Genomic DNA, 14,799 nt, shown 5'->3' with positions numbered 1-14,799 from the left:
CTAAGAAACAGCTTTTTTCCATAGGCAATTATCATACGGAATGCACATACGTCCACCAACCACACCTCACTCTAATTTTACTACAATGCGTGCAATATCCTGACTGTCTAACCGGGTCACTGTGCAATAACTTGATATTTATTAAGCTGTGCTCACAGCAACTCATGTAATTCCTTTCTATTTTATTCACAAATATTTAATATTTAACAGTTTCTGTCCATATTGTTCATTTTTTGTTAAGAGTTGTAAATACAGTATTTCTTTTTCTATTCTATTTTTATTTTTATTTTATGTAACTCCTTCACTCCAAGGCTGCTGCAATTTCATTGTATCCCCATGTACAATGACAATAAACGATTCTGATTCTGATTATATCACTTAGACACAGATGGAGAACCATATCAACTGGATTGGTAACAGCAACAACCACCGACCAAGCCGGCAAGCCCTGGCAGAAAAGATCCCCACAAGAAACACTGCAGGCTGTTCCATAAAAAATATAGTTTTACCATTGCCTTGCAGATCACAGTTGAAGTGGTTTAGTTTTCCTAAAAAAATTCAGAATGATTGAAGTTACAGGTGAACTTTTAGACAACATTTGATCCAAAAAGGTCCGAAAACGTCTTTTTAGGCAAAACTGCAAACACCTATTTTTTTGCATAACTTATCTTTCAAATATCAGCACAAAAAAATTAAAAACGGTAGAGATCTGTGTTTGCTGCCTTCCATATTTTTTTCAGACTTAAAAGTGTAACAGATGATTTATAAAAAATCCTTTTTCATCCAAAAACCTGTGTTAAATCTGTCTAGACTCCAAACAAACATTTTTTTATGGTAACTTATGTTTCAACAATCGACACCAATTTTCACACACCTATAGCTGAACATGTCCCATAGCTCCCTGAATATTTTCATAGATATACAATGAACTGGTCATTCTAACATCTAGCATTCTAACATCTAACATCTTACATGTCAAAGCCTCTCTCAGCCTGGCTCTGCTGAAGGAGTCGTGTTACAACCCCGCCCCCTCCTGCTGGGACCCCTGCTATGTAAATTAGCAAGCAGTGAACAGAGAGATGAGGAGTAAGAATGGCCATTACTCAGGCATGCATAATCCAAAGACAGCCAGTTAAACACTGAAAGACATATTTTTCGGTATGTCTTTCATACATCTTTAGTATTAAAAACTCTCCAAGATGAATGTGCCTGACTCCACCTGCAGGTGGATCACAGACTTCCTGACGGACAGACAGCAGTATGTGAGGCTGGGGAAGCTCGTCTCAGATACTCGGACCACAAGCACCGGATCCCCCCAGGGCTGTGTCCTTTCACCCCTGTTACTCTCCCTGTACACAAACAGCTGCACAGCTGGTCACCTGTCTGTCAAACTCCTGAAGTTTGCTGACGACACCACACTCATCGGCCTCATCTCTGACGGAGATGAGTTGGCCTACAGGAGTGAAATAGCCAGGCTGGTGTCATAGTGCAGCGCTAACAACCTGGAGCTTAATGCTCTGAAGACAGTGGAGATGACAGTGGACTTCAGGAAGGCCCCAGCCCCCCTCCCCCCTGTCATCCTCTGTGACTCCCCGGTGACCTCTGTGGAGTCCTTCTGCTTCCTGGGAACCATCATCAGCCAGGACCTCAAGTGGGAGCAGAACATCAGCTCCATCACTAAGAAGGTCCAGCAGAGGATGTACTTCCTGAGGCAGCTGAAGAAGTTTCACCTCCCTGAAAAGATGCTGGTAGACTTCTACGATGCCATCATCGAATCCACCCTCACGTCCTCCATCACAGTCTGGTTCGCTGCGGCCACGGCCAGAGACAAGGCCAAGCTGCAACGCGTCATCCACTCAGCAGAGAAGGTGATCGGCTGCCACCTCCCGTCTCTCCAGGAGCTGCACATCTCCAGGACCTGGAGGCGGGCAGCCAGGATTGTAGCCAACCCCTCTCATCCAGGACATAATCTCTTTCGGCCCCTCCCTTCTGGCAAGAGGCTCCGGTCCATCAGGACCAGGACCTCGCGCCACAAGAACAGCTTCTTCCCCACTGCAGTCAGCCTGCTGAACAGTACCCCAACTCCCCCAGGTGACCCCCCCTCCCCCCCCGCCCACCAAAGGACTGTCGGTGCCACTTACAGGCCCCACCATCCCAGCCCATCTGTGCTCCCACTTTAAGTCACCTTACTCTACTGTATATAGTGTGTTGTTGTTGTTAACTTAATTTTTAACTTATTCTTAATTGCACTATACACCAAGTCAAATTCCTCGTTTTGTAAAGTGCGCTCTACTGAACCTGGCAATAAAACTTTTTCTGATTTCTGATTCTGATTCTGATTCTATTAATCATTGTTTTTTATTCATTCAAAATGCAATTAAATCAATATTTTATCTTTTTTCTTTTCCTTTTTCTTTTTTTTTATCTCTTATATCCTTTTTTATAATCAATGTTTGAACTTCTTTTCCTTTCTATTGTCATGGTTTCAGTTTGTTGTCTTGTTTTTCGCTTTAGTTCTTGTTTTGTCTTGTTTGGTTCTGTTTCCTGTTTTATTTTGAAAGGTTTCCTGTCTTGTCATGTTTCTTGAGTTTTACTTCCTTTGGTCCCCATCTGCCCTAATCGTGTTCACCTGTGTCTTGTCTGCCCTGTCTGTATATAAGTCTTGTCTCTCCCTTCCTCCTGTGCTGGTCCATTAACTTCTGCTCATGTTGATCACGTCTTCTTGTCTGGCGTCCATGTCCCTTGCCATGCCACAGTAAGTTTTTGTTTTTAGTTTTGTCATCCTGCTCTGCAGCGCTTTTTGTTAGTTAAATAAACCCACTTGCCCTGAACCCGTTTGCCTCCCGTCTCTGCGCCTGGGTCCTACCTGATCTCGAGCCTCCCCCCCACACGACATCTATACATCCAATGAAATTAAACTACAAATCAACAAACACAACTGATAACAAATGTCTCTAAAAAATGATGTGTATATTTGCAGAACCTTAAAAACACCAAACAAATAACAAATGCTTCCCAATTAAAGCACAAAAAATGGAACACAAAATGTAAAACCCAAGTTAGAAATTGCAATTTGAAAAAGATACTTTTTTCAGCAGCTTTTCAAAATCAATCACCAATTCTACTCTTCTGTGGATGAAACAAAGAACTCCAGAACAATGAAGCCATTTCTCTAAGTCTCTCTCACCTTCAGTTTTAAACAAGGTCTGTGAAAATCCACCATACATTGGTCACATGAACTCAGAGACCTGCTAAAAGTGCACAATTGTAAAAGCTCTTTTATATAGACAACTGTTTGTTTGCTTAGAGCTCTAAATATAAAAAAAAATGCTTTTCTATCACCTAGACACAGATGGAGAACCATATCAACTGGATTAATAACAGGGTGGCATGTTTAGGTTTAAACTTACATCAAAAGACAACATGAAGCTGTCCATCACATTTTTGACCTAAACATGTAAACACATCCTTGGCTCTGCGGTTAGGAAATGGTATTTGGGAATCTCTTTATACCAGGAGCCAGCCTGGCCATTGGAACATCGCCACAGTGCCCATCCAGACTGGGACAGCAACGGGGTCCACTTCAGAGCCGTGAGCTGCTGTGTTTAACTCCAGCTGTCCCAGCAAGGGAAACAACTGCAGCAACATCCACTGACCAAGCTGACAAGCCCTGGCAGAAAAGATCCCCACAAGAAAAACACTGGCTCAGGCAGGCTGGTCAAAAAAAAATAGTTTTGCCATTGTCTTGCAGCTCGCAGATCAAGTGGTTTAGTTTTCCAGTAATGTCAGTCAAGAATGCAAGTTCAGATTCACAATGTTCATATTCACCATATTCAACAGACATCTCCTCCAATAGCACCTTAAAAATCCTGTGCTGTTTTGCTTTGCAGCTGAGGTTGTTTACGATTTTCAGAATAAGAGTCATTATATGTCCAGAGCCAATCACTTCTGCACATAAGGCCTGCTGGTGAATGACGCAGCAGTAATGCAGACATTTTGGAAAGTCTGGGTCAGCTTTACAGTGAGTGATGAAACCTGTTTGTCTATTGATCATAGCAGGAGTCCCATCTGCAGTCACTGCTACCAGCTTTTCTAATTGTACCTTTTTCTGCACAAAAACTCCTTCACCGTGTTATACATTTCAACTCCTCTTGTAGTTGTCTGTTAGGGCAGATGTGTCAGGAGTTCTTCTCTTGTGGAAACCAAAAGCTATGCTGTACTGTTGCCGTCCACAGACTCATCACACTGGACGTTAACCACCTGCACTTTGCAAGATCCCGGTCCAGCTAATTGGCCAAGTTATCAGACATAGCTGACACTCATCTAGACATTGTAGTGGAAATTGAATGAGTTCTATTGTTCTCATCCTTAGGGACAGTGATAGCAATTATCATCATTGCTTGAATTTTTTTCATGCTATATGCAAAAGTCTTTGTCCCTTAAGGCAACAGATTACAGCCCCCCCCCCCCCCCCCCCCCCCCCCCCCCAGGCTGCTGTCGTATTAACATTAGCTTGGAGCTCCAGAATGGACAAGAAAAAACGACGAGAATGGCTCGAGCAGGGCGTTGCTCACGGGGCGGTCGCTCGTGCCATGCGGTCGCACGTGCTCGGGCCCGCTAAATGCTACTTGTAGCTTTAATTATTATTATTATTTTTCTTCTGCCGGAAGAATCGCATTTTTGAGGCCTTTAACATACCCCAAAACTCACCAAATTTGGCACACACATCAGGGGTCGCGAAAAATTTCGTATTTTATGAGAAATTGGCATGGGTGCGCAAAAATGGCTCGACAGCGCCACCTACACTGACTTTTGTCCCGACGCCCCGCATACGCTTTAACGTACAAGCTTGATTTTTTCAGGGCATGTTCATCAGATGGAAACCTACAAAAAAGTCTGTAGGTACCAAGCTGTCAGTCGCACAGGAAGTCTGCTATATTGATGTCAATATGTCATTTTTGCTCTATTTTGGACATTTGCAGGCCTCCTTCTAGAACGAACTCCTCCTAGAGATTTGTGAATAATGACTCCAAACTTTGGTTTTGTAAACTAGACACATGTCCGATGTTAAATTGCAAAGCTTTTAAGTTTTTACAGAAGTTTGTGACCGTGGCGGCGCGTAGAAATTCGACGTTGTTTCGAAAACACGCCATGAAAAGAAAAATGGCCATAACTCAGCCATGCATAATCCAATCTGATCAAAAATTGATGTGCATGATTGTAGTCTGACTCTGAACACATCTGCAGTGAAAAAATCTGGAAAAAGTGTAGCGCCACCTGCTGGCAAGAGGAAATGACATGTTTTACTTGGAGCATCACTACTCCGAGTAGGATGAGCCGACACACCTGAAAATGACGTCCACCTGTTGAAAAGCCATTGAAGTTTACTCTGACAAAAAACCATAACTTTCAATGCGGGGGTGTGGTCGTGACAGAGCGGCAAAGTTGGGCATCTCGCTATGCACACAAAAGTTGCTCTCACGTGCACATTCCTTGTCCAATCTCACTGAAATTCAATGGATATGATGAAGCTTCTATTCTGAACCCATGGATATGACAATCTTGGACGAGCTCTATAGCGCCACCTAGTTATTGCATTGGGCACATTCTGCCCTGTATTTTCTCTTTGCTTTGTCCGATGTGCATGAAATTAAAACTGGAGATACTCAGAAGGGTCCTCTCTCATCATGTAAAGTTTCATGGGTGTACACCTGACGGTGCCTGCGTAACAGGAAGTGGTCGATTATGTGCACCCAAATAATAGAAATTTATTATAAATCAGCCGTTTGTCTCAGGAAGCTGAGATTTCAGAATTAGATGCCTTTAATAACCTCCAGCTTTGATATGTAACACTATAGGGTCTACGAGAAACTTCATCACTTGATTTTTTTAATGTAATTTTGGACTGAACAAAGATTTTTAGCATAAATTCTGTTTAGGTTATCAGCACCAAGAATTCAACTTTCATAGGCATTTATGTGCTACTGCTTCCTAAAAAAATTCAGAATGATTGAAGTTACAGGTGACATCTTAGAGAGCATTACATCCAAAAAGGTCCGAAAACGTCTTTTTAGGCAAAACTACAAACACCTATTTTTTTTCATAACTTAATCATCATATATCAACACCATTTATTTTTTCAAATGTAGGGATCTGTGTTTGCTGCCTTCCATATTTTTTTCAGAAGTCCAGGTGAAACAGATGATTTTAAAAAAATCCTGATTCATCCCAAAACCTGTGCTTTTTCCGTCTGGACTCCAAACAAGTGTGTTTTAAAATTACTTATGCTTCAAATATCCACACCAAGTTTCACACGCATATAGCTGAACATGTCTAAATGCTTCTTGAATATTCTTTACAGATATAAAATGAACTGGTCAACTGTAGGATGTAATTTCCTCTTACATGCTTAAGTCTTTTCCTCATGCTGCAGCCTGCTCCTCAATCATCCCTGTTGCTGGAGTCAAATTTCACCCCCCCCCCCCCCCCCCACACACACACACCAGCTGCCTATTCATATGCTAACTAACCCAGAAGTGAGGTGACAAGAGTTTAGACACAAGAGGGAGGGCAGACTGCTTTTTCATTTGTTTTGTATGTCTTTCATAGATTTTTATGAATAATCATTGCTTTTCTAGTCATGTAAAATGCAATTAACCTAATATTTTATCTTTTTTTTTTACAAACAAAACATATGAATGTGCTCCAAAACAAAACCCAACTCTCAGTACAGTTCTACAGATGTAACATAAGACTTAGACAGTAAATGTCTCTTTTATCCTTTTTTAATCAATGCTGCAACTTCTTTTCCTTAATATAAATCCAATGAAATTAAACTACAAAACCAAAAAACACAACGTATAGCAAATTTCTCTAAATAAATTATGTGTATATACAATATGTAGCACTTTTAAACAAAATAATAACAAATCCTTCCAATACAAGCACAGAAAAATGGAACACAAAATTTAAAACCCAAATTTGAAATGGCAATTTTAAAAAGATAATTTTTTCAGCCTGCTAAAAGTGCACAATTGTAAAAGCTCTTTTATATAGACAACTGTTTGGTTGCTTAGAGCTCTAAATATAAAAACAATGCCTTTATGGACGTGGCACGGATGGCACGGATGTTCAGCAGGGTAAACCCCAGGAAAGCGGCGGGACCTGATGGAGTTCCCGGAAAGGTTCTGCGGGCCTGCGCCGATCAACTCTCCCAGGTCTTCACAAAAATCTTCAACCTGTCGCTAGCTCAGGCTTTCATCCCTGCTTGCCTGAAGTCATCCACTATCATCCCGATACCCAAAAAGTCCTCATCCACAGCCTTCCTCACGGACTTCCGCCCAGTTGCACTCACTGCTGTCATCACAAAGTGTCTGGAGCGGCTGCTCCTGGGACACATCAAAGACTCCCTCCCTCCAATCTTCGTCCCCCACCAGTTTGCTTACAAAGCAAACAGATCAACGGATGATGCCATTTCCATCACCCTCCACACTGCGCTGAGCCACCTGGAACACAGAGACACCTACGCCAGGATGCTCTTTGTGGACTATAGCTCAGCCTTTAACACAATCATTCCTGACATTCTGGTCAACAAACTGTCTGAACTAGGACTCCACCCACTCACCTGCTCGTGGATCAAGGACTTCCTGACAAACAGACCACAGACAGTCAAACTTGACCCCCACCTCTCCTCCACCCGGACGCTGAGCACAGGCTCCACACAGGGATGTGTGCTGAGTCCTCTGCTGTACACACTGTACACAGCAGACTGCAGACCAGCCCACACCAGCAACACCGTGGTGAAGTTTGCAGACGACACTACTGTGGTGGGGCTGATCTCTGGGGACGACGAGACGGCCTACAGAGACGAAGTCCTGAAACTCTCAAGGTGGTGTCAGGCTAATAACCTCATCCTGAACACCACCAAGACCAAGGAGATCATCCTGGACTTCAGAAAAAACAGAACAGATCCACCCCCACTCTACATCGATGGAAACTGTGTGGAGAGGGTCCACAGCTTCACCCTCCTGGGCACCACCATCTCTGCTGACCTCACATGGTCTAACAACACCATGACTGTCATCAGGAAGGCCCAGCAACGCCTGCACTTCCTGAGAAAACTTAGGAGGAACGACGTCAGCCAGGAGCTGCTGGTAACGTTCTACCGCTCAACCATTGAGAGCATTCTGTCCTATGGCATCACAGTGTGGTTTTCCCACTGCACTGAAGCAGAACGGCAGAGTCTCCAGAGAGTGGTAAAGACAGCGCAGAGGATCATCGGCTGCCCCCTCCCCTCACTGAAGGACATTTACCAGTCAACCTGCCTCAGCAGAGTGACTAGCATCACCACTAACTCCACCCATTCTGCTTTCCCTCTGTTTGAACTGCTGCCCTCTGGAAGGAGGTACAGGTCCATCAGAACCAGGACAAACAGACTAAGAAACAGCTTTTTTCCACAGGCAATTATCATACGGAATGCACATACGTCCACCAACCACACCTCACTCTAATTTTACTACAATGCGTGCAATATCCTGACTGTCTAACCGGGTCACTGTGCAATAACTTGATATTTATTAAGCTGTGCTCACAGCAACTCATGTAATTCCATTCTATTTTATTCACAAATATTTAATATTTAACAGTTTCTGTCCATATTGTTCATTTTTTGTTAAGAGTTGTAAATACAGTATTTCTTTTTCTATTCTATTTTTATTTTTATTTTATGTAACTCCTTCACTCCAAGGCTGCTGCAATTTCATTGTATCCCCATGTACAATGACAATAAACGATTCTGATTCTGATTTTATCACTTAGACACAGATGGAGAACCATATCAACTGGATTGGTAACAGCAACAACCACCGACCAAGCCGGCAAGCCCTGGCAGAAAAGATCCCCACAAGAAACACTGCAGGCTGTTCCATAAAAAATATAGTTTTACCATTGCCTTGCAGATCACAGTTGAAGTGGTTTAGTTTTCCTAAAAAAATTCAGAATGATTGAAGTTACAGGTGAACTTTTAGACAACATTTGATCCAAAAAGGTCAGAAAACGTCTTTTTAGGCAAAACTGCAAACACCTATTTTTTTGCATAACTTATCTTTCAAATATCAGCACAAAAAAATTAAAAACGGTAGGGATCTGTGTTTGCTGCCTTCCATATTTTTTTCAGACTTAAAAGTGTAACAGATGATTTATAAAAAATCCTTTTTCATCCAAAAACCTGTGTTAAATCTGTCTAGACTCCAAACAAACATTTTTTTATGGTAACTTATGTTTCAACAATCGACACCAATTTTCACAGACCTAAAGCTGAACATGTCCCATAGCTCCCTGAATATTTTCATAGATATAAAATGAACTGGTCATTCTAACATCTGGCATTCTAACATCTAACATCTTACATGTCAAAGCCTCTCTCAGCCTGGCTCTGCTGAAGGAGTCGTGTTACAACCCCGCCCCCTCCTGCTGGGACCCCTGCTATGTAAATTAGCAAGCAGTGAACAGAGAGATGAGGAGTAAGAATGGTCATTACTCAGGCATGCATAATCCAAAGACAGCCAGTTAAACACTGAAAGACATATTTTTTCGGTATGTCTTTCATACATCTTTAGTATTAAAAACTCTCCAAGATGAATGTGCCTGACTCCACCTGCAGGTGGATCACAGACTTCCTGACGGACAGACAGCAGTATGTGAGGCTGGGGAAGCTCGTCTCAGATACTCGGACCACAAGCACCGGATCCCCCCAGGGCTGTGTCCTTTCACCCCTGTTACTCTCCCTGTACACAAACAGCTGCACAGCTGGTCACCTGTCTGTCAAACTCCTGAAGTTTGCTGACGACACCACACTCATCGGCCTCATCTCTGACGGAGATGAGTCGGCCTACAGGAGTGAAATAGCCAGGCTGGTGTCATAGTGCAGCGCTAACAACCTGGAGCTTAATGCTCTGAAGACAGTGGAGATGACAGTGGACTTGAGGAAGGCCCCAGCCCCCCTCCCCCCTGTCATCCTCTGTGACTCCCCGGTGACCTCTGTGGAGTCCTTCTGCTTCCTGGGAACCATCATCAGCCAGGACCTCAAGTGGGAGCAGAACATCAGCTCCATCACTAAGAAGGTCCAGCAGAGGATGTACTTCCTGAGGCAGCTGAAGAAGTTTCACCTCCCTGAAAAGATGCTGGTAGACTTTTACACCGCCATCATCGAATCCACCCTCACGTCCTCCATCACAGTCTGGTTCGCTGCGGCCACGGCCAGAGACAAGGCCAAGCTGCAACGCGTCATCCACTCAGCAGAGAAGGTGATCGGCTGCCACCTCCCGTCTCTCCAGGAGCTGCACATCTCCAGGACCTGGAGGCGGGCAGCCAGGATTGTAGCCAACCCCTCTCATCCAGGACATAATCTCTTTCGGCCCCTCCCTTCTGGCAAGAGGCTCCGGTCCATCAGGACCAGGACCTCGCGCCACAAGAACAGCTTCTTCCCCACTGCAGTCAGCCTGCTGAACAGTACCCCAACTCCCCCAGGTGACCCCCCCCCCCCCCCCGCCCACCAAAGGACTGTCGGTGCCACTTACAGGCCCCACCATCCCAGCCCATCTGTGCTCCCACTTTAATTCACCTTACTCTACTGTATATAGTGTGTTGTTGTTGTTAACTTAATTTTTAACTTATTCTTAATTGCACTATACACCAAGTCAAATTCCTCGTTTTGTAAAGTGCGCTCTACTGAACCTGGCAATAAAACTTTTTCTGATTTCTGATTCTATTAATCATTGTTTTTTATTCATTCAAAATGCAATTAAATCAATATTTTATCTTTTTTCTTTTCCTTTTTCTTTTTTTTTATCTCTTATATCCTTTTTTATAATCAATGTTTGAACTTCTTTTCCTTTCTATTGTCATGGTTTCAGTTTGTTGTCTTTTTTTTCGCTTTAGTTCTTGTTCTGTCTTGTTTGGTTCTGTTTCCTGTTTTATTTTGAAAGGTTTCCTGTCTTGTCATGTTTTTGAGTTTTACTTCCTTTGGTCCCCATCTGCCCTAATCGTGTTCACCTGTGTCTTGTCTGCCCTGTCTGTATATAAGTCTTGTCTCTGCCTTCCTCCTGTGCTGGTCCATTAACTTCTGCTCATGTTGATCACGTCTTCTTGTCTGGCGTCCATGTCCCTTGCCATGCCACAGTAAGTTTTTGTTTTTAGTTTTGTCATCCTGCTCTGCAGCGCTTTTTGTTAGTTAAATAAACCCACTTGCCCTGAACCCGTTTGCCTCCCGTCTCTGCGCCTGGGTCCTACCTGCTGTCGAGCCTCCCCCCCACACGACATCTATACATCCAATGAAATTAAACTACAAATCAACAAACACAACTGATAACAAATGTCTCTAAAAAATGATGTGTATATTTGCAGAACCTTAAAAACACCAAACAAATAACAAATGCTTCCCAAATAAAGCACAAAAAATGGAAAACAAAATGTAAAACCCAAGTTAGAAATTGCAATTTGAAAAGATACTTTTTTCAGCAGCTTTTCAAAATCAATCACCAATTCTACTCTTCTGTGGATGAAACAAAGAACTCCAGAACAATGAAGCCATTTCTCCAAGTCTCTCTCACCTTCAGTTTTAAACAAGGTCTGTGAAAATCCACCATACATTGGTCACATGAACTCAGAGACCTGCTAAAAGTGCACAATTGTAAAAGCTCTTTTATATAGACAACTGTTTGTTTGCTTAGAGCTGTAAATATAAAAAAAAATGCTTTTCTATCACCTAGACACAGATGGAGAACCATATCAACTGGATTAATAACAGGGTGGCATGTTTAGACAACATGAAGCTGTCCATCACATTTTTGACCTAAACATGTAAACACATCCTTGGCTCTGCGGTTAGGAAATGGTATTTGGGAATCTCTTTATACCAGGAGCCAGCCTGGCCATTGGAACATCGCCACAGTGCCCATCCAGACTGGGACAGCAACGGGGTCCACTTCAGAGCCGTGAGCTGCTGTGTTTAACTCCAGCTGTCCCAGCAAGGGAGACAACTGCAGCAACATCCACTGACCAAGCTGACAAGCCCTGGCAGAAAAGATCCCCACAAGAAAAACACTGGCTCAGGCAGGCTGGTCAAAAAAAAATAGTTTTGCCAATGTCTTGCAGCTCGCAGATCAAGTGGTTTAGTTTTCCAGTAATGTCAGTCAAGAATGCAAGTTCAGATTCACAATGTTCATATTCACCATATTCAACAGACATCTCCTCCAATAGCACCTTAAAAATCCTGTGCTGTTTTGCTTTGCAGCTGAGGTTGTTTACGATTTTCAGAATAAGAGTCATTATATGTCCAGAGCCAATCACTTCTGCACATAAGGCCTGCTGGTGAATGACGCAGCAGTAATGCAGACATTTTGGAAAGTCTGGGTCAGCTTTACAGTGAGTGATGAAACCTGTTTGTCTATTGATCATAGCAGGAGTCCCATCTGCAGTCACTGCTACCAGCTTTTCTAATTGTACCTTTTTCTGCACAAAAACTCCTTCACCGTGTTATACATTTCAACTCCTCTTGTAGTTGTCTGTTAGGGCAGATGTGTCAGGAGTTCTTCTCTTGTGGAAACCAAAAGCTATGCTGTACTGTTGCCGTCCACAGACTCATTACACTGGACGTTAACCACCTGCACTTTGCAAGATCCCGGTCCAGCTAATTGGCCAAGTTATCAGACATAGCTGACACTCATCTAGACATTGTAGTGGAAATTGAATGAGTTCTATTGTTCTCATCCTTAGGGACAGTGATAGCAATTATCATCATTGCTTGAATTTTTTTCATGCTATATGCAAAAGTCTTTGTCCCTTAAGGCAACAGATTACAGCCCCCCCCCCCCCCCCCCCCCCCCAGGCTGCTGTCGTATTAACAATAGCTTGGAGCTCCAGAATGGACAAGAAAAAACGACGAGAATGGCTCGAGCAGGGCGTTGCTCACGGGGCGGTCGCTCGTGCCATGCGGTCGCACGTGCTCGGGCCCGCTAAATGCTACTTGTAGCTTTAATTATTATTATTCTTTTTCTTCCGACGGAAGAGTCGCCTTTTTGAGGCCTTTAACATACCCCAAAACTCACCAAATTTGGCACACACATCAGGAGTCGCGAAAAATTTCGTATTTTACAGGAGATTGGCATGGGCGCACAAAAACGGCTCGACAGCGCCACCTACAGTGACATTTGTCCCGAGCCCCCGCATATGCTTTGACATACAAGCTTGATTTTTTCAGGACATGTTCATCAGATGGAAACCTACAAAAAAGTCTCTTGGGACCAAGCTGTCAGTCGCACAGGAAGTCTGATATTTTGATGACAATATGTCATTTTTGCTGTATTTTGGTCATTTGCAGGCCTCGCTCTAGAACGAACTCCTCCTAGAGATTTGAGAGTAATGACTCCAAACTTTGGTTTTGTAAACTAGACACATGTCCGATGTTAAATTGCAAAGCTTTTAAGTTTTTATGGATGTTTGTGACCATGGCGGCGCGTCAAAATTGGAGGTCGTTTCGAAAACACGCCATGAAAAGAAAAATGGCCATTACTCAGCCATGCATAATCCAATCTGATCCAAAATTGATGTGCATGATTGTAGTCTGACTCTGAACACATCTGCAGTGAAAAAATCTGGAAAAAGTGTAGCGCCACCTGCTGGCAAGAGGAAATGACATGTTTTACTTGGAGCATCACTACTCCGAGTAGGATGAGCCAACACACCTGAAAATGACGTCCACCTGTTGAAAAGCCATTGAAGTTTACTCTGACAAAAAAACATAACTTTCAATGCGGGGGTGTGGTCGTGACAGAGCGGCAAAGTTGGGCATCTCGCTATGCACACAAAAGTTGCTCTCACGTGCACATTCCTTGTCCAATCTCACTGAAATTCAATGGATATGATGAAGCTTCTATTCTGAACCCATGGATATGACAATCTTGGACGAGCTCTATAGCGCCACCTAGTTATTGCATTGGGCACATTCTGCCCTGTATTTTCTCTTTGCTTTGTCCGATGTGCATGAAATTAAAACTGGAGATACTCAGAAGGGTCCTCTCTCATCATGTAAAGTTTCATGGGTGTACACCTGACGGTGCCTGCGTAACAGGAAGTGGTCGATTATGTGCACCCAAATAATAGAAATTTATTATAAATCAGCCGTTTGTCTCAGGAAGCTGAGATTTCAGAATTAGATGCCTTTAATAACCTCCAGCTTTGATATGTAACACTATAGGGTCTACGAGAAACTTCATCACTTGATTTTTTTAATGAAATTTTGGACTGAACAAAGATTTTTAGCATAAATTCTGTTTAGGTTATCAGCACCAAGAATTCAACTTTCATAGGCATTTATGTGCTACTGCTTCCTAAAAAAATTCAGAATGATTGAAGTTACAGGTGACATCTTAGAGAGCATTACATCCAAAAAGGTCCGAAAACGTCTTTTTAGGCAAAACTACAAACACCTATTTTTTTTCATAACTTAATCATCATATATCAACACCATTTATTTTTTTAAATGTAGGGATCTGTGTTTGCTGCCTTCCATATTTTTTTCAGAAGTCCAGGTGAAACAGATGATTTTAAAAAAATCCTGATTCATCCCAAAACCTGTGCTTTTTCCGTCTGGACTCCAAACAAGTGTGTTTTAAAATTACTTATGCTTCAAATATCCACACCAAGTTTCACACGCATATAGCTGAACATGTCTAAATGCTTCTTGAATATTCTTTACAGATATAAAATGAACTGGTCAACTGTAGGATGTCATTTCCTCTT

The sequence above is a fragment of the Oryzias latipes genome, chromosome 16, assembly GCF_053564925.1.
Source record: "Oryzias latipes strain Hd-rR chromosome 16, Olatipes_Hd-rR_3.1".
NCBI classification, from domain to species: Eukaryota; Metazoa; Chordata; class Actinopteri; order Beloniformes; family Adrianichthyidae; genus Oryzias; species Oryzias latipes.
The sequence above is the reverse complement of the archived record's forward strand: the minus strand, read 5'-3'. Positions refer to the sequence as shown.